General features: G+C 37.0%; 1 long non-coding RNA gene across 9 annotated transcripts in view; it reads right to left on the bottom strand.

Moving 5' to 3' along the window:
- Positions 1 to 27096, bottom strand: part of LOC308197297 — an 88895-nt gene that overhangs the window by 9033 nt on the left and 52766 nt on the right. For 8 of the 9 annotated variants that reach the window (XR_013952775.1, XR_013952777.1, XR_013952778.1 and 5 more), the window contains one exon: positions 287 to 526. This is a non-coding gene — a long non-coding RNA (uncharacterized lncRNA). Of the gene's footprint in view, positions 1 to 286; positions 527 to 7013; positions 7149 to 27096 lie in introns of all 9 variants that reach the window. The other variant, XR_013952776.1, reaches the window with a different exon arrangement.

Genomic DNA, 27096 nt, shown 5'->3' with positions numbered 1-27096 from the left:
CCCCCAGTTGGTAGTGGTTGTTTTACTTTAGTTATCCTATGAATAGAGAGTTCTTCCTGAAAGTCCAGTTTGTCTTTTATTTCCTCTGGCCATCTCTCTGAAAGCTCTGGCTTGAAAGTGATTAATTTTTAATTGTTCATGGGATTTTGTTTCCTAATACTTTGCATTTTTATAGTCAGTTCTGTGGAAGGATCTTAAAGCACTTTCTAAATGATAAATTAAGGCTCTCCAAAACTGCGTGAGCTGGAAAACAAAATAATGAGGAAAGGGAGACCAATTCACTTACCTCTATCTGAACAGTTAGTCCTCAAAATACCCAGGAGGAGGACCCCGGCTTTTAGTGCTTACTCTTGTGCTTTAATGTCGCTTGAAGTACAGTGGTTATGAAACTACAGTCAAATATTCTTCTACAGTAAAATGCTGAATCATGGGGTAGTACTCATTGTATTCATCGAGAAGGCTTCATGCATCCACTGGAGCAGGTCTGCAGACTGAATATCCCATTCCAGTCTTATCTGCCTTATTTCTTTCAAAATGAAACAAAAAAAAAACAAACAAAAAACAACACAGAAGAATCTCATTCTCATGAAGTATATGTATGTATGTATATAGTTATCTATATAAGTAAAATAAAAATTGATTTCTTCAAATTCAATAAGAACACGATGTAAAAAGTAGACTTTTATAGAAAGATGTTCTACAGGAAAAAAATAATAGGCCTTACCTTACAGTAAAAACTGCACCAGGGAAGATAAGATTCAAATCTCAACTTAGTGGCTTGGGAGTATCTTTTTAGGATGAAATCAAACTTGCCCAACAATCAGTTCTGCTCTAACAGAAAGGGCAGGACATTTGCTGTTCTTCTCTCCTGGGCACCTGAATCACCACTTTCCCCTTTCCCAGCCCAGTCCTAACCTTCCAAGGCAGAGCTGGCACTGCACACAAGCTAATTGCTGTCATAAAGATGGCACTTGCAGCTAGCTCTTAATTAGGGCTGAGATAGTGAACAATATGTATGTAAATTAAATGAAAGCACCAATAATTAAGTAATTAACAAAATTTGGGTGCTGTCTACTGTAAACAACACAAACGTCACTGAAGTCAACAGGAGATGTACTGCGTGTTGTACCAAAAGCCAAATATGATACATCAGTTCAGTTGTTTGGTAGATGATTTATACAAAAAATATAGTCAAGATTCAGGTGTACTTCCAAGCATTTATTTTTGCCTGCCTTTTTTCAGTTCATCAGCTTCACAAACAAAAAATATACATACATATATATATATATATATATATATTTGGGCAGCTTGGAAGAAGTTATTCTGAGAAAATATTAGAGCTGCATTTTTACTTCATTTGGTACTTAAGTTAAATATTATGTTATATATAATAAATACAAATTAAAAAGAAAAGCAAAACAACCATGCCTTTCTACAGGGAGGAACAAATATTCCAATATTCTTCCAATTTGAGTCTTGCTAGCTGTGCCCCTACTCAAAGATAGGCTTAATCATTTTTTTTAAGGATCCTAAAACTGCCCCAGTGCCAAGGCAGCGCAGAAGGAAGTTTACCGGAGAGAAGAAAATACCTTAGTCCTCACAGTCAGACCTTGGTTGCCACTCCCTAGTGAAAATTGTCTGCAAAGGAGGCCTCCAAGCAGTGCCACAATCTCCCTGTTGCTAGACTCACATCATCCAAGCAGTTACTGCCCACACAGTTTATGAGAGTGTACTGGTATTTCTAATCCTCTGAGAGATCGCACCAAAGTGCAATTTTGTGGTGGTCACAACGCTGTGAGCAAGGTTTTTGATCCGCACAGTGATACCTACTGTTGGAGGAAGGAAGTCCAGCGCTACGTTATTCTGATTCCTGTCATCAGCAGGGTACAGCAGGCCTGCCTGCTAGTGGAGTCATCTACAAAGTTCTTTAGCTGGTTTGTTGGCATTGAGAAACTTCTTTTACGTAACTACCATTTCAGAGTCTATGTGTATAACATGAGCCTTTTTAGGCAGAAAACCCAATTACTTTGTCTTCCTCAAGGTTTTAGTGCTGATTCTTAAAATGCATATTGCATGCACTCACATAAAGCAGAAATTTTCTATATTTTGAGGAACAAAATGCTGTGCCACTACTAACATGCACATTTTCCTTGTGAGTTTTGTTCCTACAAAAGCTCTCGATCAACAAGCAACAGCTTGTACACAAATCACTGCAGCTGAAGCACTGAGCCCTCCAGTGACACTGGCAGGACCTGTTGCAAGCTTAGAAGCATAATCTGAAGCTGTCACATATGTGACCCCACTGCAATTCTTTTTGCTGTTAACAAGCCTTATTCAACGCTCTGAAAATGCACTCCTTCATTGTAATAAAATACACTGTTTCATTATCTCACAAACTGGCATAAAATATTTTTATCATGTTTATTATCAACATTGATTTACAATGAAAACTGAGTTTGTCCAAGGGAGCACAGCATAAATAGAAGGAAAAGCTGCAGGACACAAATAGATCTAACTGATAGAAATCTATCAACAACGGTCAATGACAGTGCCTTCTGGAGAAACACTGCATGACTTGTTGAATGTTAAGAGTGTATTTTTTACTCTGTAAGAACCAAAGGATTTCTGTTGTGTAATAATTAAAGGTCTGCCTCTTGAAGATAACCATTAACAATAAAGCAGAATAGATTCTCAGTTTGTGTGAATTGCTGCAAGCCACTAGAAGTGTTGTCTCCTTCACATCACCTGTGATTAGCACTTAACAGGAAATTATTAATAGGGCAATTCTATTTTCATTGCACACTAGCCATTGTTAAAGCATATGCCCGTATTATAACCTGTAATCATCTATTTTATTTTTCTAATAGAACACCTGATTTGTGATTTTTTTTTTCTTCTCAAAGCAGGTGGATGTTTTGGTCCATACATGAGTTATTATTGGACTAAAGGGGAAAGTGCTTGCTAGTTACTAGAAATACGTTATATTTAAAATCTGGTGCCAATCTGACCTTTCTGGTTAGATGTATTCTATAAGAAATAGAAGCAGAAGCAGCACAGAGTGAAATAAAATTGAATGCAAGCAGTCAAGCAGGAAAGGCATTTTCTGCTTATGTTCCTATCTTCTGGAGTAATGTATGCAAGTGTCATAAGATGTACTGACGATATTATTTCTAAAGGCCAGAAAGAATCAGCATAAAAAATAATGCATATATAATATAGCCTAAAGTGAACCACTGCCTTCAAACAGTGAGAGATCTGTTTTGAAATATTTTGCTAAAACTAGTATTTTCTCTTCAAAAAGAACTGACAACAAATTTGAGCCTTAGAAGTTTGTGGCATTCACATGTTGGATGAAGAGGCAGGAATCCAAGTTTGGCACTGCACTGTGACCTCAAGACTCATTCCTCCTTGTCTGACTCTTGTTCTGGTGGGTGTTTACACTAACAGTCCTTAGGGATAGGGACCATCTTTTACTGTGTAATACAAACAGAGGTTTCTCAAAACTATCCTCTTCCCTTCTCATCTTCTCCCCCTATGGTAATCCCACCAGAATTTAGTGATTATTTACATCTATATTTACGTTTCTAAGTTTCTTTTAAGAGTTCTCTTTAGGTTACTCCTGTGCTTCTTCCTTAGCTCTTCTGAAGGGAATGAAAATTCACAAGTAAAATGCTTTAAAAAAATCAGCCAAGCAGGTTTTGTGGATATGCACTGACAGAAGGTTGAACCTGGAAATGAAGACTGCTCATAGGAATTTGACTAACAGGATAAAAACTTGGAGGAGGTTTGCTTTAGCAGTGAGAACATGGGAAGAGTAGTTCACCTGGCTGGAATTATGCAATTTATGTGAAGGTGTACACGTACATATACTTCTCCTCTTTATGCATTTACATAGAGATGTCTTTTTAGCAGCTGTTTCAAAGGAAAAAAAAAAAAAAAAAAAGAAAGAAAGGAAAGAAAAAAAGAAGCCCCTGGAGCTGGCATGTTTGTGAAGAGCATTTGTAAAGTAAAGGTATTACTACACTAATGACCTGTGTCCTACAGAGAACGCTTGCCTCTATTAGAGGAGTTCTGGATGGAAAGGTAGAAAAAATAAATTATCAAAAATATATATTTTTAAAAGATCTATTTTTTAAATGGATGAGCTGAGCCAAGTTGTTTAGAACAAAATAAAAGAAAGCTGAAAACCAGAGCTTTCAGTCTGCAACTCTTGATCTCAGGAGAAGACCAGTTTGGAATTTAGTCCCCAGATGAAAATTTGGATTTGCATGTTTTGCTTTCAGAGTGGTATTTTTAGCTCAGAGGCAGGCATAAAACAATGAAGTTACTGAAATTTCATAAAATCAATTTCTAAGCCTTCTTTAATCTCAAGTTTAAACAAATTCAATTTGTTTTAAGCCACAAACCTACAATTTTTGAATTATTTTTGGTGAGGAGGCAGGGAACTGCTTTTATTTGATGAATGCTTTTAATCTATTTGCATTTTCTGATCTTCTGGCATTTCTTTGGAACCCTTTCCCTCTCTTCTGGATTATTCAAAAGAAATACAGACTCTGGTCCCACTACTGACGTCCTAAACTGAGCTCATGCTCCTCCTTGCATACATTGACCTGAACTTTTGGGAAGAGGACAAAAAACATCTAATTCCGCATGGAAACATTTAATGGTCTTTAGCCTATCTGTGCTGAAAGCTTCCTTAGCCTCTTGTCTTTGAATTCATTAACCATATGATGACTTGGTAAAATTACACTGTTTCAAATGTTTATTTTTCAAAGGTTATGGCAACGAATCTTCTACAAAACAAGCTGATTTCTTTTGCTAGTAGTCTGCTTTAAAAGGGGGGGGGGGTTGGTACCTGTTTGAGATACTTCATGTAATGTGGCTCCAATCATATTAAAGAGAGACATTTCTATTAGTATCAGAAAATGTGAAATACAAGAAATACACTGATACAGCACCACAAGTGATTTTAACAGAGTTACCCTAGAGTTACTCTGGTTTAGCTTGAAGCTGAAATAAAAATAGAAGTTGACTTTCAATTATTATCAAGGAAAATTCATGACAACGACTGAAATATGCAGAAAATCCCAACAAAAGTGTGATGAGACAAAAACCTGACAACTTGTGCTGCATCTAAAAGCATAAACATGTCATGGCAGAGAGACAAAACTACTTTGATTAGTACAGGTCACTGCCTGTTCCTTCCAAATCATTTCATTTTTCAGAACCCTGTTGTGTACATGCAACCCTCTTTTGCTACTTCTGATGAAGTCTGGGGGAACACAGACAGATCCTACACCTCTGCAAGAAGTTACTTCTTTTTCAGAACTCCAGGTAAGGATTTGGGGATTTTTAAGTTTGTCAGCATGTTGTTCTGAAAAGGATAAATGACAAAGCAGGCTCTGACTACAGTGGCACGTTTTCAGATTTGATACATTCAGGGAATGAGGGAGTGACCAAATATACTGGAGTGCAGGGAAAAGAGAGGATGTGCTTGCTGAATTGAGGAAAACATTTAATTTTTCAGGCTGTTTTAAGATCTTTGTCATCATTTTGGAAGACTTATTATACACATCAGAGTGGATTTACTGCATAGGTGTGCCCTTCAGTGCCTGATGCGCTGCTGGTCATCTGGCTATGTTGCTCTACACACCCCCAAAGTATTAGAGCTATAATGATTTCTGCACAAGTGCTTAGATGGCTTAGAATGCAGAAAATAGGATGTCAATAAGCACCACTGAATATAACTCATAATTTAACCAAAGATTTAAAAAGGTGAGTGAGAGAGGGAGAAATATCATGGCTCTGGTGTTACAAGCTCAGACCTATTTTCATTTTTTTCTGAGATATGGATGTATGCAACTAAACCCTCATTCATTTCTGTCAGGTATTACAAATGTTATTAGAGACAGCAATGTTCAAGTCCACAAGACATGAATTTTTCATTAAGGACTGGTAAAAGCTGAGAAAGTTGTAATCATTTTCTTGAAGAAAAAAAGAAAAAAAAAAAAGATAGTGATAGAACCTTCTTTTGTCCCAGAAAGAGGTGATTCCAGTTCACTATTTTGTGAACGCTAAAATTCTACTAAAATGCAAACAACCTTCTCTCAAAGTTCACTGCATCCAGAGGAAAGAACCTCTGTTGATTTCAGCAGGCTGTAAGTCAGGCACTTCTGTTCTCATATAGGAAGAGAGGTGACCAGGATGAAATCTATACCAAAGTTAGCTATTAAGGACTGAACCTTAGAACAACTTCCCTGAAAATGACAAGGAAGAATTTTCAAAAACTATATTTCTGACTTCGCTGAAAATCATACAAATTACAAAAGCATGGAAATGAAATAACATTAGAAGTTGTAGATTACTTTTCCCAAAATTTAGTTCATGATATCTTTCTTTTTATAATGAATTTCTTCATAAAAATAAGAGTTATGCTTTTATTCCCTTGGGAGTTAAATTATTCTTAAAGGAAGGTTTCTTTCTGTTCCCTCACTGCTGCCAAATAATAAAAAACAAACTGCAACGTTTGTAATGAATACTGCAGATTGAAAAAAAATACAATAATAATTAATAACATAATAATTATAATAGACTACGCTAGCTACTTCTGTGAAGTGACACACTATCCACATGGTACTTTATCTCCAGGAGCTGGCTAGCTCTCCTTATGGTTTTAGTCTGTAGGGTGACTTTACAGGTGGTCTTCCTGAACCCTAGGGTAGGCTGAAAGACAGCTCACAAATGCATATTTGTACCCAACTATAAATATGTTTGATATTTGCAATGGTCACTGGCTTCAAAGTAAGGTTTCTCTTTTAACACATGAAATTTAAAATAAGCATCCCTTCTGAGCCACAGTAAAGGGCATATTATCATTCCTTTCAGAAATACATGCAGTGGCTGATTGTAGTCATTTTCATTAACATAAGACCTTTAATCAGCCTCTCAAAAACAAGGAAACATGCACAACACTTTTAAGGCTTTTCTCTGGGTGTCTAACTTAAACATTTTACCTCCTTTTGTCTCCTGTTTTTCCAGAGGTCTCGGTGGGATTGTGGGAAGAAAGGGCTATGTCTGCTTCAGAACAACATGAAATCTTGACTAGGAACAGCTGCTTTAAGGCAAAGCTCAGCATTGCTGTCTTCTCTCTGAAATATGTGGCAATTTTAGTTAAAAACTGGGAGGAGATTTCTAACACTACAGTAAGCAGTAATATTGCCTGGTCACTCGACCTGCACCATTGCACTGGCTTCTGCATAAGGATAAGCACTATGTTATAGGTAACAGAGACCATCACAATGCTAATTATGATTTGTGAACTTGTTTTTCCCTTTTTCTGCCACAGTCTTAGCTTGTTCGTGGTTACTAGTTATACAAAATGGTTCCTTTCTGTAAAACAAACTAAGAGAAGGATACCATGTCAATTATTTTCCTTCCATTTAAAGACAGTAATAAAAACATGTTTACTCCAAAACAGCCAAACTCTTCATTTCACAAGCTCTTATGCAAATTAGCCCAGAAGTCTAGATAAACTAACAAACAGCAACCCTGTAATAAAAAGGGGTAACCCACATAACAAGGAGAAAGGGAACAAAAATCATCTCTTTAGTCTAGTTTTGGTCTTTGGCGAACCTGGGCAGAACCTTGTACCCCTCAGACATTTCTGGGCCAAGTTAGCAGAAATCTCGGCTTTTAGATTTACCTAAAATCTACCAGCAGTTTCCTTTTTCACTTCAGGAGCAAAACTGCTACTCTCTTACTATTTTCTGGTCACAGATCCTATAACGTGGTGTAACACTGACTTCCGTTACAGCACACACAGCCTTGAGATAAGGCAAAAACTAGTAAAAAGGATGGGAAATACATGACAAAGTAATGTGAAAGTAGGTGAAAAGAAAAAGAGTTTAAGGTAGGCCTATTTCAAATGCAGGATAAATATGATTTACTACCCATAAACCTTGGCTTTAATGAAGATAGTTCTTGTCTGAATCCCAGTTTTTCCAATTCTCGAGGCTCCTAAGAGACACCAACAGCTTACAGAAGATGGAAAGCATAAGTATGTATTACATAAACGTTAATGAGGTCATAACCTCAGTTGGAGATTACAAGCAACTCCTATGAGTAATATGAATAAATGCACTAGGCAAGTGCATTTTATTATAAGAATCATGATATAGTTGTGTTGTAGACCTCTGAATTAGTGAAACAGAAACAACTTTAAACATTTTCTCCAGAAAGAGATATCTTAACGATTTAAGATGTTCTTTTACTGTCACTAATCCCCAGGATGTTTCTAAAAATTAGAAAATCTACCTGCCTAAAATGCAGAAAATTATCAGTCAAATCCAAACTGAAGCTTGCTGTGTTGGGTAAAATAGAATTACTCACTGAACTAAAAATAATATTTTCCAAAGTTCAATGGTTTAGCAAGGCCAGTTTCTTGAAAATCTTAAAGAATAATGAAGAAACCTGAGAGACGGAAAAAAGAAGAGCTATTTTAACAACACGCTATTAAATGCCAGACAGCACAGCCAGGCAATTATGTGGAGAGTGTCTTCAGTCAGTAAATAAACACAAATATGAAATATGAAACTGCTTACCAACAACAGAATAAAATTTTGTGCTAGAGTTCACAAACATTTAATGTTACCTTCCCTAACCTTCAATAATCTCCAAAATACATCATCACAGAGACTAACAATACAAACTTCTGTCTGTTATGCTGCATAGAAGTCCCCTGGGGACCAAAACAGTCTGTGGCTACACGTGCTCCCATGCAAAAACAATCATGAATATTAATATGAGCCCCCTATCACCTTTACGAAACCCCGTGATCTTTCAGTGGATCACAACTCACATTCTGGATAAGTTCAGTCTTAAATATATGACAGAAATGTAACCCTCCCTCAGGTCTTGGCTGAGGATTTGCTCTATTGTGCTGGCCTTTGCCAGCTAATGTCTCATTGGCAGCTCTACCCAGCTTTTTCTCTGCTATTGCTCTGGTCGATTGGGTCATCCCTCCCAATAGTATCTTAGTGCATTAACTCAATTCTCAGGAATTATACAGAGCCAAGCAGGGATTAGTCACAGATGCTCAGCGTCAGGCCTACATAGCAAGTCTTCTCTTCTTTTTCATAATCTGCACTAATATTTCTTCACAGCCATGTTACGAGTTAAAGAATCACTAGCTCTTGACATCCAATGCACTAGATATAACTGAAACTAAATCATCCCTTTTGAAAATTTTAATAAAAATTAAAATAAAATTTAAAAAGCAGCTCATGCCTTCAAGTTTGGAGCATAGCTGTTTTTAACAGGTATTCCATAAGATGTGCCAAGTACATAGATAATTTAACAGATCCCAGCCTGCTCCATGGACTTCTCCATTCATCTCCTTACAAGATTTTAAAACATTCCTATCCATCTTTCTGGTGCTACACAGGGCCAAAGCCTCAGCAAAATAGCTTCCAGACCAAGATGAAGAACAACAGTAATATTTGTGGCTTACTACTCATTACTAAAAGGAAGGGGAGAAGATGCTTTGGTGGGCTACCACAACTTAAATTCCCATTTGGATGAAAAGTAATCACAGCTAAAACAAGGTGGTTGCAAAACAGGAAACACACTGTGTTTTTAAGATGTCATTAAAGAACGTGCAACCTAATTTGTCTACTGGGAAATGCTGAGGGCCTTGAATTGGTCATTCTTGGGTTTAATCATGTAGGCTCTGTTACCAAAGACTTCAGTAAACAGGGATGGATTTAGGCTGTGATTTTCAGTGTCTATATTCCATGGGGGCTGGGTATTGCAGGTCTCAAAGCAAGTCTATTATCTCCTCAGCCCCAAGATAATTTCTTCATTAGTATTTTTATCACTTTATATCAGATATGTAGTGTGGAGGAAGCTCTCTTAAGACCCTTGACTCTCAGAAAGCAGACTGTATTGCAATTGAAAGAGAATACTCAGTTTACAGCCTTGTTAACATGCTAACAATCAAGATTTTACATTCTACAAGCCCCTTATTAAAGTGGTAAATTAATTAGCTTGCCCAGACAGTAAAGGTGTGAGACCATCATCTAATACGAACTTAATTCAGCTTGCATTTCAAACATAGCCAGGCACATTCCCATGACAAAGCTTTCAAGGTCAGGTTAATGGGTGCAAGGACTAGGTTTCTGGCTGGCCTATTTTCAGGAAAACAGAATTTGCCTTGCCTCCCTTTGTCTGTCTGCTCAAAAGGAAGAACATTTTCAGAGTTATTGATGAAATATTGGCAATTTCAGCAGTTAACTATTTATGTTACTATTGTTAACATATCATTAACAGTATTTATTCTTATTACATACCCTTTTAGTATGTTTTTTTCAGCCTATGTTTAATACTGTTATTGGCATTGCCACTTCCAGTTGTCATCTACAAAGAACCAGCACAGCCACAAACCCCAGTCTCCACAGGAATCATTCTTTGTTGCTGCAGAACTAGTTAAACAATAATTTTCTCCTGTAGGAGAGAAGGTTCCTCTAAGTATTTGGCTCTCAGAAGTCAGTAACTTTATTAATCTTTTATCTGTCCCCAGTATTTTTTATGCCATTAAAGGGCAAGTTTGCACACTTGTAATGAGTGAAATACGGGATTGATCCACATATCCTCTTCCTATCTGGAATTTGAAAAGTTTATCCTTACTTATCTATTGCTACAATTTCTCCTGCTTCCTCTTATGTACAAGATTGTTTGCACCTCTGTTCTGGCCTGTACCCAACCCTTTTCCTCACAAATTTTTATTTGTTTATCACTGCATTTTTTTTTTTCAAAACCTGCTGTTAATAACATAAAATTCAGAGCTCAGCTTTAACCTTGCAGTTGTAAACCAAGTCTGTTCATTAGCTTCATTTTTCATATAAGGGAGGGAAACCAAGCAGCCAAGCATCCCAAGTTTGAAATGAGACATGGCTGGATTATTGGCAACTGTCACAGAAGTAAAGGATTATAAAAATACAATCTATTCTGTGTGAAAGAGAGGCATGAAATATTATAACCTTTCAGCCTTAACCTCTGAAGCATCCATAAAACTGAGAACCTATTTGAATCCTGTTCATTTAAAATTTAATGGTGTTTTCCTGTACTGAAGATACTGTATAGAAAGATTGGAGTTAAATACATTATGGAATTCTAAACTGTAGACATTAGTGAAAACAGAAACTAAAATCCAGAAGGGGGTATCATTTCCTAAATGAGGATAAGAGCTAATCAATCTGTGTCTTTCTAAAATCTAATTATGAAGTCTAAATGCTTTATGGATAAGAGATTCTGATAATGTCCAAGCTGTTTAACAATTGGAAACATACCTCAGGTGATAGCTTTGCTAATGGGTTTTCAGCTGCACACAGTCCAATTGTGGCTACAGAGTTCCAGAACAACTCAATGGTTGTTTATTCATGGGCACGAATAATGGAGCGGGGGGTTTTGTTGTTGCTGTTTTTTGTTTGTTTGTTTTCTAGATGTCTTAAGCCATTTGTGGTAACCCATGAGGATTTGTCCCTATGTCTTCAGACATGCAAATAAATTAGAAGACTTTCACACTAATCATATGTTGTTTACCAGTATACTGGAACAGGAAAACATCTACTTCAGGGCAAATCCAGTATTCTAATCAGCTAAATCATGTTTGGCACAAAAAACTTGTTCAAGCCTTCTCTTACCAAGTCTTTAAAAATTCTGAGCCAGCCCAGGAAATCACGCTCATATTTAAAAGGTGTGATCAAGGGCTCCAAGAGTACCAATGGACCTGTAGCCTCTTCCCTGATCACTGACCTGCAGCTGGTCCAAGTTACTGTCACCCAGCCTGCTCTGCCCTGCCAGTTTGGGTACTCTGGGCCATCATCATCAGCTCCCACTTACCTCTCCCTGGAGAGCAAGCCAGCACTCACTGCTGTCTGACAATGAGATTTGCAAACACTTTTCCCCTAGGGTTTCCTGCATGATAGATTTATGATATCAATTAATTCATAACTTCCCTAAACATTCCTTGAATGATTATTGTAGACAGTTCAGGATTTAGCATTACATATTTCTTCAAACATCTTTGAGTCTAAAGCCTGAAGAAGCTGGACAGCGCAAAACAAAGTAGATCTTTCAAGACTCTGATTCTCATGGGAAGCTACCACGATACCTCAGGAGGCCAGCCACTTCTCTTCAAACATCTGAATGTGGGAAACGACTTTTTTATGGCTGCAGCTTCACCCCAACAGTAAGATATAACGCACAGGTTTGGGGAAAAAAAAAAAAGTTGAAAAAATGGACTGCCTCAAACATCTTTGTCAAGATTGCCATTTACATCTTAACAAGTTTCTACTCAGAAGGATCTGAGCCGAGCAGTATCTCCTTCAGTGACATAGAATGGCCACAAATCTCCCACCTGTCCCAAGCAGGACAAGAGTCACAAAAAAAGTCACAAAAGGCTGGATTTTTAAACTGCTAGTAACCTCTTGTTTTTAAATACTTTCCATAAGCTAATTAAATAACCTGAGAGGACGTAAGAGTTATCATGAAAACCAACATACAATTAAATATTGATATAACTGCTAAGTTGCATCTCAATTAGAAAGAGTTTGTGTTGGTTGTTCTGTTTGTCAGACAAGGATCAGAAATTGATTTTCACTGTATTAAAAGGAGAAAGTTGTAGACTGAGTGGGCAGTAGGTAGAAGTGCTTGGAGGAGTTTGGCTTATGTAAGGAAATGAATACATTTGAACCTTGAGTAATGAGACTTAAGGGGGCAAGAGCATGACTGAAACATAGTACTTATTTAACAAATATTATAGATATAGGTTACAAAAGGTTGGGAGCATAGTTGCAACTATAACATCAGAAGAAGATAGGCTTAGGTTTGTAATTATTTCTTCCTTTAATCAAGAGAATAAAAATCCTCCTTTTAAAGGAAGAATTAGTTATGAAACACTGTACAAGAAATGAGAAACAAAGCTTATGATAGATTATTACAAAAAGCACATATTAACAAATAAAGCCCATCTATCTTGCATGTTTTTCAAAACCATCCTTTCTTTCCTTAAACAGAAAATGAAATACTTGTAGTCAGAATTGCAAGAAATAAAACCCAGTTATGTGAACTGGATCTTTCAGCTTTGATGTACTTCATTGCTCAGGTTCTTCGCTTTCAGTAGAAACTTTGGTTTCTTTATGATGTTTTGCACATATCTTGACTCTACTTTGGCAATGTATCTTCTAACATGAAGAAGGCAGCTCCAATTCTACATACAGCGTATATTCAACCTGTGCTTTTCATCAGAGCCGGACCTCTATGTTTTATTATAATGAGCACCTGTCCAGCAGAAATTGGCATGGCCACTGGTCTGACATTGTAGGCCACTTAACAGGGAGCGTTCTGGGCAGAAAGGGGAAGAAAACAGTTGTTATCAGAGAAGAATTTATAAGTGATCTAACGTTATCTTTTCTCATTTCTTCTGAGATGCCTCTTTTTAGTACAGGCAGATACATGCGTGTTTGTTTTTTTCTTAAAAGTCTCTGGCTTGTTGAGAATCACAGGTACAATCTAAACTAGACTTTTTCTTTCAAAATTTTCCAGACTCAGGATGTTACAGTGAAAATCTATTGCTGTTGTCGGTGACGGAACATCCACTTCCCTCAAAGAAGTTTTGGGCCCTGTATCAGTCCTCACCTAGACCACTATGGTACTCGCAGAAGCTTCCAGTGAGAACAGATGTCTGGGCAAAAGCTCAGACCTTGGCTCTGGCCTGGGGGAACACTTGCCAAAAGCGAGTCATTCTAAATAATGTGTTTTGGCATTGATGAACTGATCATTTTCCATAGACAGATCGGCACTAGAATACTAAATGTGAATAAGGTACAGGTCCCCAAGGTACTGCAAGTACTCCAGAAGACAAGGCTGAGTTCTAAGCCCTGGGTCAATATTGGAGATACAGTCTGAAAAATCATGCCACACTATTCCAGAGGATTAATATATATTCAAGAAGAAATAATCAATAACACAACTGACTAAGCAACATTTCTTTAGAAATGGGTCATGAGCTATACCATAGTAAATAATATGCTGTTGACAAAAGAAAAAAAAAAAAAGAGCGAGCACATACTAGGAAGTATAACTGGGCTAGACAAGACATAGACCAGTCCTCTGTTCTGCTCCACCTTACTGAGACACTTTGGCTAGCATAATTCCTCTGTGTACTTTGGGATACTTCAGAGACATTGACCAATTCAAGTTCAAAGAACAACGAAAAGAATGATCCAAATTCTGGAAAATATAATCTGTGAGGCAAGATCTGTGAGGCAAGGCTGAGACAAGCTGTGTTTGCTCAGCCAAAAGAAGGGACAGAAGTGGGCAGAGGCATCTCTTGAAGTTTATAAAAGGCTGCTGCACAGAGGTAGAAATAGTGTGCTTTTCATGGAGATGTATAGATGCATAGTTTCCATTTGAGTGAGACTTGAGCTAAGCAGTGAGAAGAGTATGACAGTAACTGCATGGGCTGCAGGAGTTGTTATGGACTATGGACTTTTCACTAGAGGAGCTATTGGAGGAAAAAAAAAAAAAGAAAAAAAAATTAAGCAAAAATCTATGAAGAATGGCAGTGGTAGTACTCTATGCTGAGAATGATCTAGATGATTTCTGCCATCCTAGTCCCTCATCCCTCCCAACCATCTCTCTGTGTGTGTAAGACAAATTCATCCAAGGCTTCTGCAAAAAAACATTCATCTGGCTCTTTCAGTTAAGGGAAAGACTATCAGAGCTGCGAAGACTAGCCAAGAAGAGGCAGACAAGCTCTGAGCAGCCTGGCTGGCTTGGTGACAGGGTGGCAGAGGGTGAGCACCCAAGTAAGAAGAGTCTTACCAGTGCCTTCATTTTGTGAAAGAGCTTGGATGGAAGTGCTCTATGACTGCTTAATTTTCTGCTGGAGGAGAGCAAATACCTTGTACTTCAGATATGATGAGTAACTTTTAAATGTGTTATTTGCCTTCCTCTCTTCCCCCTTCCCTCTTTTAACAAACACTCTAGATATTAGGCTGCTGGGTAGCACTAAGATTTAGATATTCCGGAAAAATATTTTTCCCTTTTAACAGTATCCAAGAAAGCAGGAAGATTTGATGTATTAAGAAAAAGTAATTTATGTTTTATCTAGGAATAATTAATTTCCTCTCATGTTGCTCCTTCCTACATAGAAGCTCAGTTGAAAAAGCTGTTTTACTTTTCAGTTGTGTTTGTTCTGGAAGACCTTTTGCTTGTTAAAGCTGGTGAAAGTATGGAACAGAATCTATGTAGTAGGTCTAATAAAAAAGTCTCTATTAATTATAATCAGAAATAGTGATCAGCTTCTCTACAGGTATAATCTCTTTCTCAAAATAAGGATAATAAAAGACAAGATCAATCATGTAATAAGCTAGTGATTGCAGTATTTTTCTTCCTAGGCACATTCTCTTAACTGGATGTGCTGACTATCACACACACAAAAAAAAAATACTTATTTGAGAGGAAAAAAATATCTACTTGATGGCAATGACTAAAAAAAATAAAATCTAAGTTTTGTTTTTCCTCCTTAACTTATCATATTTTTTCCTTATGATAGAGAAGTTACAAGCCCCAAATCTGCCTACTTCCCAACTAAGATGTGTTGGGATCTTTGAAAGGTACCCTTTCAAAAATATCAAGATTGTTCATACTACAAATGTCATGAGGAACATAGATCAAAATCAGGATTTTATGAAAGTCATCCATCTCTAAAACACAGAACCAAAATCCTGGATTTATACCCACCTGTGTGGGTGTAGCCACATACGTAAACCTGTGGCTAAAAAACAGTTACTTGGTAGAGTCCTCATTAAGAGTATATTTTAAAAAGTTTAAATGTATGTTGAGATACTAATCTTACATCCACAATGGGCAATAGTCATACAAAGACACCTGAATTTCTGCCTGATTGGGTATGGAGTCCAGTTTTGTTACCCCCAAGTTCAAGAGAGACATCGGAAAAATTGGAAAGGGTCCAATGGAGGATCATCGAGGCTACCATTGGGTGGAGAGGGGACATATGAAGAGAAGCTGACATAACTAGGTTTGTTTGTCCTCAATAAGAGAAGGTGCAAGATATTTAAACACAGACTTCCACTGCCTAAAAGGTAGAGTATGAAGATGCTTTCTTCACAAGGATGCACAGCAACAGGACAACTGGCAATGAGGCATAAGTGGAAATTCTGCTGGAATATAAGAATTTATTTATTTTTTTACCATGAAAACAAAAATTAGAAAAAGCTCCCTAGAGAACTGGTAGAAATTCTATCACTGCAAATATCCAGGCATCAGTCTTAATACACTTAAATAACAAGTCACTTTGCACCAAACAGCGGCTTTCCATTTCCATGTTTATTTGGAGACATTTTGTCTGGTAGGAGTAGAGGAAGATTTAAGAAAGAGTAGTTATCAAATGGAAATAATTAAGCAAAATCAAGAGGGATGTCAAAAGCTACATTTTTCAACCACTCTGCAGAGGTCTCAAATAAGAACAAATTGCGCATCTACTGAAGAAGAGATTAAAAAAACAGACTCTGGATTGTCTTTCAGCTCTCTGACAATGAAGAAACAGCTATCATTCGTGTTGCCTGATCATGGGCAAATTGCTGTAGCATTATTGAAGGCTTTATTACCAATTTTGACATGAATGGAGCATTCAAAAAGAGAACAGATAATGCCAAATCTCTCTTTATCCTGGAATTCTACTGGCTGCAGCTCCATTGCAACAAGCAGCATAGACTGGAACTAGCATTCAAATGTGCTATTGTGATTAGTTTGTTTCAAAGGCCCTGACATATCATCAGTATTAAAGCCTTTTTTTGTTTTGTTTTGTTTTTCTTTGGGGGGCATGGTAATTAATACTAAGACCTTGTAAAAAGACTGGACATACAGATAAAATACCTTACTGGTTGTATTAATTGCCTGAAAGCCTTGATTAAAATTTCAGAAGTTTGAAAGAATGGTCATGGCTCTAAACTGGAGGGAGAGAAATAAATATTCTAAGCATTGGTTCCCAGTGCTTCATACAGACATATAGTTAGCTCTATACATGATTTAAACTTTACAATACATTATTTTACAACTAGCACATCATTATCTAAAATTAAGAATAAATACAGCTTTTGGGTTTCAGCACAAACATTTACCAAAAAAAGAGCTAGCCAGTGACTGCAATTACTTTTGCCAAAATCTTTCTTTAGTTTTGAATTATGTGATTTTTTTTCTCCTCTGTGCAATTTAAGCAAGTTGTCATTGAACAAAACAATTGGAACAAAGAACAATTACAAAACATGTTCCTCATCAAATCTAACCTCACTGTAGAAGATATCTAACAGGATCTGTGAACATTAGAAAGCAAGTCAAGCAAAGGTAGACTTCCAAAAGACATCAGTCCAGCTCTTCTAGGGTTAGTGGCCAATATAGAATCCTCAAGTACTGACTTCACTAATGAAAGAGACAGATATGAAGGAAAAACGTCATTCTCTCTCAGGAACTGTGATTTTTACATACTACAACAATAGGCAAAGATGTCAGGTGACATCTTTATGCATGGAATTTCTTTCCTGAAGGCCCTACAAATCAAACAGGCAAAATATATCCTTAACACTGGCTTACACTAAGGAACAAATGTGGAGATAAATTAAAGAATTTGACCAAGATCAATGCATAAGCCTGATTTGAATGTATGTCACAGTTATCTCCTCTGATACAACATCCCTCAGATCCAGAAACTCCATGAACTTGATGGCATCTCTGATTTAATACTTATGTACTTTTTAAACTGTCACTTTATCTGTTCATGCAAGCATATCCAAGAAACCTGTTCTTACTCCTTACCTAACACTCCCATCCTCTTCTGATGGGGACACATACAGTTGAAATATAAGGGCTATAAAACAAACTCATTAAATTGCATAGAAGAAACAAAATTAGGGAGAAACTTAATATCCTCTTCCAGTGAAAAGCAGACTACCTTTTAGAGTACTTAATGTTGCACGTTAGAAACATAGCACCTCTGACTTCAAAATTCGAATTACCTGTTCATTAGTTACTAGGTGGAGTGAGGCTAAAGTATTCCCTATGAAATTAATAGTACTTATGGCATCACCCGTTGTGTTTTGCGCAAAGCACAGCCTACAAATTCCTTAAACTGTAGCCCTATTCAGCAATTCATCTTCTGAATGACAAATGCACAGATAACTTTGACATGTTTCTTCCATTCTGACAGTTTTTGCTGGTGTTCCAGTGGTGCTTGTAAATGTAAGTATAGGGGATCTCTCCCAGATCAATAGAGCTTGTCAAAATAAGGATAAAAAAAATAAAACTTAATTCACCCATTGTTGGGGATATACGGAAATAGTCCACAGAGCCAATAAGATCATCAGGTCATGAACCTTAAATCGAAACAGCAGAAAAAAAATCTGTCAATCAAGAGCAAATACATAATACCTTCTTTTTCTCTTATCCCGCACTTAAACCATTCTTAGCTGCATCCAGGTTGATTCTCAGTTTGTGAACTCTCACCTGCTGCAGTAAGGCAATAAGCGTATCTCTTCATGAGCTGATCCACTAGAATTTACCTAACCTTAAAGATTTGTACTCAACAAAGAAACTAGAATATGTTGTGGTATATGTGTGTTTATAGTTATGCATATTGTATTTTCTAGTTGTATTGTATTTAATGTAAATTAAAAATAAAGATGAATATTAGCACCCCGAAGACATTTTGTTTCATGCATAGGTGAATTCTTATAAAGTCTTATTACATCTTTATCCAGACAGAAGCATAATGAATCATTTTTTCATGCTGTTGGGCTTAGACTTCTTAGTCATCCTCTTCTTGCCCCCCAGCCTCCTCTCTCTGTGCTTGACACAGTCACAGACAAGTTTGCAAGGTCAGATACTACAGAAAGGTGGTAAATATTAAATATATAACAAGCATTAAATATTTATCCAACATCCATCCTCAATGCCAGAAGCAGGTTACTTGTCTGCACAGCCTGTATAGGAATTATGCAGTTATATTGCTCTAAGTTACTGAATATTTCCAAAGCTTTCCAAAATCTTACTCACCAATTATGCAAGCACCTTATCTGAAGGCAAAGGGAGTTAGGGTTGTTTAAATATCCCATAGCTGTGTGTTCAAGTTCACCTGCACGGTCTTGCCTTAGGAGCTCTTCCAATCTATTAACAAGTCTCAGCTGAGACACATGGGGATGAGATGGCAAGTATCCCACAACCCATACCAGGTTATTTACATGTTTATATCATGTCTTAGCAAACAGTTGATGAGGTCTAGAGTATATGTACAGGTTCAGCACGTGCTACCATGTTATCCAGGGACACACAGACTTCAAAGTTGGTTCCAACCCAAACCAATGATCACCTAGATCCTACCCCCTGCCATGGGCAGGGACACCTCCCAGTAGACCAGGTTGCCCAAAGCCCCATCCAGCCTGGCCTTGAACACTTCCACAGCTTCTTTCCACAGCTTCTCTGGGCAACCTGTTCCAGTGCCTCATCATACTCAGAGTAAAGAATTTCTTCATATCTAATCTAAATCTCTCCTCTCTTAGTTTAAAACCATTACCCTTTGTCCTATCACTACATGCTCTTGTAAAAAGTCCTTCTGTAGCTTTCTTGTAGGCCCCCCCCCTTTAGGTACTGAAAGGCCACTACAAGGTCTCCCTGGAGCCTTCTCTTCTCCAAACTGAAGAACCCCAACTCCCTCAGCCTGTCTTCACAGGAGAGGTCCTCAAGCCCTTATGCTGGGAGCCCCAAAGCCCACAGTACTGCACATGGGGTCTCAAGAAAGTGAAGTAGAGGGATAGAATCATCTCCCTCACCCTGCTGGCCACACTTCTTTTGATGCATCCCAGGATACAGCTGTCTTTCTGGGCTGCAAGCACACATTGCCAACTCAAATTGTGCTTTTCATCCACCAGTACTCCCTTCTCCACCTGGCTTCTCCTTCTCTGTCCACTTACTGTCCAGCCTCTATTCATGTTTGAAATTGCCCCAAACCAGGTGCAGGACCTTGCACTTGGCCTTGTTGAACTGCTTGTTGTTCATATGGGCCCACCCCTTAAGCCTCTAAAGGTCCCTCAAACTCCAGAAGTTTCATAAAAACTCAGAGGAAATTTCAGTGTCTTTAGAAGTTACTGGAAACAGTATTGTTCATGAAGTCTACTTGCCCACTTCTAGATAATAAAAAGGTATTTCATTTGTAGGATAACTCCTCTCTTCAGGTAATTCAAATGAACTTTACACTTCACATTGATCCTGTACCTGGATTATCCTTAACAACTATGAGTATTCTGACATTTCATTTTTCTCACTTCCATGAAACTAGAAGCTGCCTAGTTTAGGTATAACCTCAGCCTGATTGCACACAAACCCCTTGTGTCCAAAGAAAATGAAAAGGAGGGAACATGCCTTAGGAAATTATACTCAGCACAGATCTAGTAGCTCTGCAAAGTTTGAACACTACTTGCCTCTTTCATTTGCCTTTATAAGTATCCTAATAATGGTCTGGAGGTCCCTACGGGGTTAATCCTAAAATTAAATGTATACCCATCAGGGTATCAGTGATGACTTCATAAATTAAATTAGAATAGTTCAGTTGGAAGGTAAAAATCCTCAAGTCCAACTGCCTGACCATGTCAGGGCTAACCAAAAGGTAAAGCATATTACTGAGGCTATTATCCAAATGCCTCTTGAACACTGACAGGCACAGAGCATCAACCACCTTTGTAGGAAGCTTGTTCCATTGTTTTCATGACTTTGTGATTTATTCAGAGGTAACTGCAGTAGCTGGACTAAAGAAAACCTAACAGCCTATACATTCAGGAAGTCAGTACTCAAACATAAAACTGTATTGAATATCCAGGCAAACAGGCTTCACATACATCATGGAATGGAGTAGCAATGAAAACATCAGTAAATTGAGTGACAAGTGGATAAGTTAGTTTGTAATGGTTGGAAAGAATCAGACATCAATATTTTTATATCTTAGTGGCAAATTACTGACTGTCATCAATTTGTTTTATGATTGTGATATTTCAGTTGCTGTTGACAACTGCTTGTTACTCAAAATTGCATAGAAGTCTTTACATAAAATATGATATTGATTTTTTTCAAAGAATTCCTGCTTTCTCTAGTAATAAATTTATTCAAAGTTATAGAGATCTCTGTATTTTTGTGAACAATATAGGAAGTCCATTCTAGCACTGACCTGTCTGTCTTTTAGCTATGTTATTCTCATTTCAGAATAGTCTAAGATTAGTAGAATAATCCCAATACATAATATTGAACTATAAAATATTTCCCTTTTCCTTTCCATCTTTTTTTTTTCTTTTATATGGAAGCAATATCTTCTGAACAAACTGAATGAATAATTAGATGATAGCATAATGCAACATGGCAACACAATACTTGATCAGCAGGGTCTATTTTTAAATCTACTTTCATCTTTACTCATTTGTCCTATTAGCTGCACAGTGTGGGGTTTGGGGAATCTCCTCCTCTCCCATTTGACCAGGAGGCAGCAGGTGCAGAGCTCGCATGCCCTGACAAACAAGAAAATTTGGCAGTAGGAATAACAAACAGTACCTCAAAATCAAACAGTAGTTATCAAGAAAAACAGGTGCTTTTTCCAACAAGTGCTCTATCAGTACTGCTCCTCCACCCTGCTCAAGTCCTGCATTCCCTGCAGTCACTGCAGGGGATCACGCTGTGGACTAGCAAACAACGGAGATACTTTTATTATGTCTTAGTATCTATTTGAGATATCTGCTATCATCAGTAAGTTCAATTGCACAAAATTAAAATAAGAATTGAATGGGTTAACCCTCTTACTACATACTGTGGGAACTGGTGTAAATCTGATGTAACGTGTTCATGCCTGTCTCACTCCTAGGTAATTTATAATAGCCTCAAGTTCCAATATAAAAAGCACATAGCTGCAGGGAGACATGTCAACTTCCCTTACACGGGCTGTCATTCCCTTGGAAACATAATAATTAAGATGTCTGGTGTAACTGCTTCTGCCAGAAATATTTTTAGATTTCAGCCCATTTCAAGAAACTCAGAATTCAATGGGAAAATTATTAAATGCTGCATGACAAACTAAGGAAAGTATCTCTACTCTCAGGATAAGCATGTGAACAGAGATTCACACACAGTTCTTCAACAAAAATGGGAAAACTATCTTGTCCAGAAAATAATAAAAAAGATAATAAAAATAACAATAGTAAAGCTCAGGATTAACTTCACAAGGAACAAAGGCAGCTGAAACTGAATTGAAATACTTCTTACCAATAGGAGAGATCCTCACCTACTTAGGTATTTTCACAGGTCTGGAGGTGCTGGCCTACTAGCTGCCTCTTCAACGACATATGTATTGGCAACAACCAAAGCACATTGGTTGCTGGAGCTGCTGAGAGGCACAGGAGCACATGCTCTCACAGAAGACAAAAGAGGAGTCAGAGGCTCTTACCTGTCTGAAAAGTGTCCACAAGACAAAAAACAAATGCAATGAGACAGTTGCACAGTTTTTACTGTACTGATAGGTTGTGCAAACAGTTAATTTTCATTTAATCAGTGAAATAAGACTCAAATCAGTTGTAACAAAGATAACAAGTGGCATCGATTTGCCAGTTCAGAATGGAATATCCTTCTGTCCTGTCACAAGCTCACAGCTTGGGTTTCTATCTGTGGAGCCATTCAAAGGGAGACAAGCCTGCTTGTTTCGAGTTCCTAGGCTTCTCTCTGTAAGTGTCACCACTGAATGGTTCCTAAATTATAAAGGCATATATCCTAACATATATTAAAAGCCAGAGAGGAAAGATGACTGCTCAGTATGGAGGAAAGACCCCTTAGCTGCAAGTGCACAAACATAAGCCTGTTTATGAAGCTGACTGTGGTGGGAAAGGGAAAAGGACACAGATCCGATGAAGCATTGAATAAGCACGATAGTGCAAGAATCACAAAATCTTTGAACCAATGAGACTGCATTTTATGAATTGATATAGGCTATTGCTCATGGGGTTTGATAGACAGATAGGCCAGGACCTGGAGTAGTCAAACTAACAAGTGTGGACAGTATTAAGTTGCAGACTGAAAAAAACATAAAATATTTTAAAATATTTGAGAACAAAAGCTTATAAAAGAATAAAGTAACACTTTGGGTGCACTTTTCTGGAAAGCATTCGTACTGAACTCTGAGGCTAAGTATTTAGTGCTAAGTGAAGCAAAAGAATTACTTTGTATGCCTTGTTTAGCAGCCCTGTTTATGCACCTCATCACAATGTTTGCCTTTTTTGCAAGAACATGATATATTTAACTCATGTCCGCCTGATAATCATGCCTTTTCCTGCAAAATTGATAACCAATCATTCTCCAGCTTTTATTTTTTCAGGTTATTGTTGCAAAGTTTTCTACTTTGCATTGTTTATATTGTACTGTGCACCACTTGATCCATTTCTCTACTTCAGCAAAATCACCCTGTATCTGAATAGTATTCTGCAGTGTTTGAAGGATCCCCAATTATACGCCATCTGCACACTTAGTGAGTACATTCCATATTCTACTACACAAGTCAATAATAACAATTTTGAGGCACGCTGAGATCTGTTTAAACTCACTCCACGTATGCCTCCATTTTGACAGCAAACCTCAAAGATTATCTCATTATAGAGTTCCAAATACTTTCACATAGTGCTTACAGTTTTTCCTCTGTCTCAGATGATACTTATAAGCAAAGTAGGGAAATGTAAGTGATGTCAAATACCTTACCAGACTTCTGACATCTATTTCTTCTACCCTTTCCAATGGGTTATTATTCTTAGAAGGAAAAGAAAATAGGATGAAAAGAGAATAGGATGCAAGTGATTTTTTTTTCTTTACAAATTAATACAGGTACTTATCTCTTCCTTTTCTTCTGGATGCTAACATATCTTGTTGAACCATGAATTTTCTGATTGACCAGAAGACAGGTTTAGCCTTTATGCCTTAATTCATTCTTTTTCTCACTTACTAAGAATAGCTTCCCCCCCCCCCCCCCATCTTCCACTTTCCTTAATGGAAGGATTGCATATACAGCCTATTCCTAGGTTTCAAATTATTACATGTTTTAAGTGGTTAACTTAAAGGTTTCAGTACTTTACTTGCATTCCATAGTCATAAGGTTCTTCCTATGAGGAAATACTTATTTTAAATTGAACATTACAGTCATCAGTGATGTAAAACTCTAAATTATTTTTCAAAGTCTAGTCTTAAGGGGACTTTTTATTTTTGCAAGCACAGTGCCACTGACTTTTAAAACAACATTTTTTTCTTAATAAGTGGTTTGATGTTAAAAATTCCCCAGAGGTATAACAGGATACAAATACCAGGTATGTAAATGCTTTATTTCCATAAGTTTGGTGAAGTGAGCTCATGACCCAACCACAGTTCCTAACTTCAGTATGACCACATCATAACTTCAACAAAACAACTCATGCATGTTACTATTCGCAGAAAGGCCAAGAGATGAATAGACTTAAGATAGAAGTTGTTCACTGTCTTAAGAAGATTCTGAGGAAGGCTGGAACAAAACAGGTGAGGATAGATGCTGATACTGTCCATGCCACGCTGCATGTATGAGTGCCTTTCTTGTAAGTGTGACCTGTTGGTTTCACAAATACTGAAAATACAGTAAAGAAAAGATCCTGAGCATTGGCTACAGTAATGCCAAAATATAGGACCGTGAGAAGCTCTTAGGAGTTAGTTTTCACTAAAAATAAACAACTACAATGATACACTTACAGTGATTAGCACCTGTTAGAGGCTAACACAAAGAAATACTCAGGAAAGACAATAAGTCTTGGTAAATTTGTTATTTTCCACTTTCTGCCTGAAAATATTCACCCTAGGACATTTAGAGAACTGACGGAAGCAATTTCAAAACTACTAACAGTAATCATAAATAGCTTCTGTAAAAGTCTTTTGTATCTCAAATATCTATGCCACAAGGATTATACATAGATAATGCAGAAAAGAGATTTTCTGTACAAAAGATTGAAGTATTTCATCCCACCATCAGAAGGAAACCTTGCAGAAGAAGGTACTTTGTATGTTCAGATTACTGAAAAAAAAAAAAAAGTACTAGGTTTTAAATGGTTGGTCTTGAGGTCTAGGTCAGTTCCCACAGGGTTGTAGAGCCCTACAGAATTACATGTGGACACGAAGACCCCCCCACATTCTTATCATGAATAACTTGAAATGCTTCTCTTCATGATTAAGGATGACAGACCCTTAGATAAGATGATAATAAAAAACTTTCTCCTACTACCCAGGATTCAAAGAGCTCTCAGTCTTACAAGACAGAAGGAGAAAGAATTTCATTAAGGAGCCACTAAATCTTATTAGATTAATATAATGCTATATACCTTCTCCAATCATAGATATCCACATAATTAAAACATCCCCTTTGAACAGGCTGATACATTCCGTTTATTTTTGCCCTCAATCTTTCCATCCTCTGAATGTTTTTTGATTTAACTTTCTGTATTCCCATCTGCCTTTATATGATTATACCAACTGAAAAATTCAATTCTCTGAACTGTCCGTAAATAAATATTTTGTTGGTTATCTTGTGCAGCTGCCACAAGCTACTGAGCAACAGAGACTAATCATGTAGCTTTAGTAATTCCATCTTAAACTATCTTGAAATTAATTTGTTCTGTTTTAACTACTGGAGGGAAATCCCCAAACTTTGCAATTTACAACTAGATATTGTCTAAATTATATTGATCTAAAGTTATATTTTTACCATACATTCTGCCACATTGTTTTCTTACAGCTCTTTAGGGCCCTTATCAGTGATCTGACCTTGCCACTTCAAGTTCATGTCCAAAACTGTAATAATTTCCACAGTATCCTCTTCCCCCCTATGAATTCTCCTAGCTACAGAGATTCCCAGTCCTGTGAATAATGAATGAATAATTTAAGATTCAATTTCTTAATCTGTTGCATTCATTCATTTTACAATGACTTTGATGAGAATTGAAGGCAGTAACCATTTTGCAGAAATGAACATCTCAGCTGTAATTTAAGACTGCTTCTCAGAAAAAAATAAATAAACAGAATTCAAAATAATAATTGAAAGTGAAAGCCATGGCATGAAGATATTAATTAAAACTCCTTTCTTCCTAACCCCAGCTGATTAAGCCTGTAATTACTGCTTAACAACAAAAAAAAAATGTGAATTTCATATAGTGATAAACTTCATTTCCACCATCTCAACAACAAAACAGAAAGGTATACAAGGAAAATTGTGTACATGGCAGACATCGTTCCATAATTCCCAAACCTCAAGAAAACGAATATTCTATGAAATATGTTTTAAAAAGTTCCTATATATAAATCTTATAATTCTCTAGCTTTATTAAAAAAAATCACCTATACAGTCTTTTCCAATACAGAGCCACTTCTTTGTTCTACTGATTTGATGATTAAGGGCATTTTTAAAGGAAAGTATAAGATTCTTAAATATATCTTTAACAAATGACATTAAAGAATAAAATTTCTCTCAAATTCTTGTTTTATTTCTATTCATTGGGGTTTCACAGAAAATCTAAGTGGCCAATATACAACAATTAACATACCTAAATGCCAAAGGTAAGACCCATTGAAGTCCAAAATTTTTGAGCTCTTGGATTAATACAGTGGATTTACATTAACAACAAATTTATTTTATTTTCTACCTTTGTCTATACAGACCTGGATCTAACCAAGAAAAGACAGAGGTCAGAAGAATTGTGATGAAAGAAAATTTATAAACAAAGTAAATTTGAAATATGAAGGATTAGAAAGATTCAGTCCCATGGGATACAGAAACAGCAAATTCTTTATATAGGGTTCCTTACAGGCACTGCAAAAAAAAAATTGGTACCTGTAAACTGAAGAAAGTTGAACACTGCTGCTCTAAGTTGACCTTCTCCATCAAGCAGCAGTTCTTGAGTTCAAAGAAAAAGCTCTGAGTTGTTTTCCTGTCAC

This window comes from Anser brachyrhynchus (genome assembly GCF_964034855.1).
Source record: "Anser brachyrhynchus genome assembly, chromosome: 1".
NCBI lineage: Eukaryota > Metazoa > Chordata > Aves > Anseriformes > Anatidae > Anser > Anser brachyrhynchus.
The sequence above is the reverse complement of the archived record's forward strand: the minus strand, read 5'-3'. Positions and strand labels throughout refer to the sequence as shown.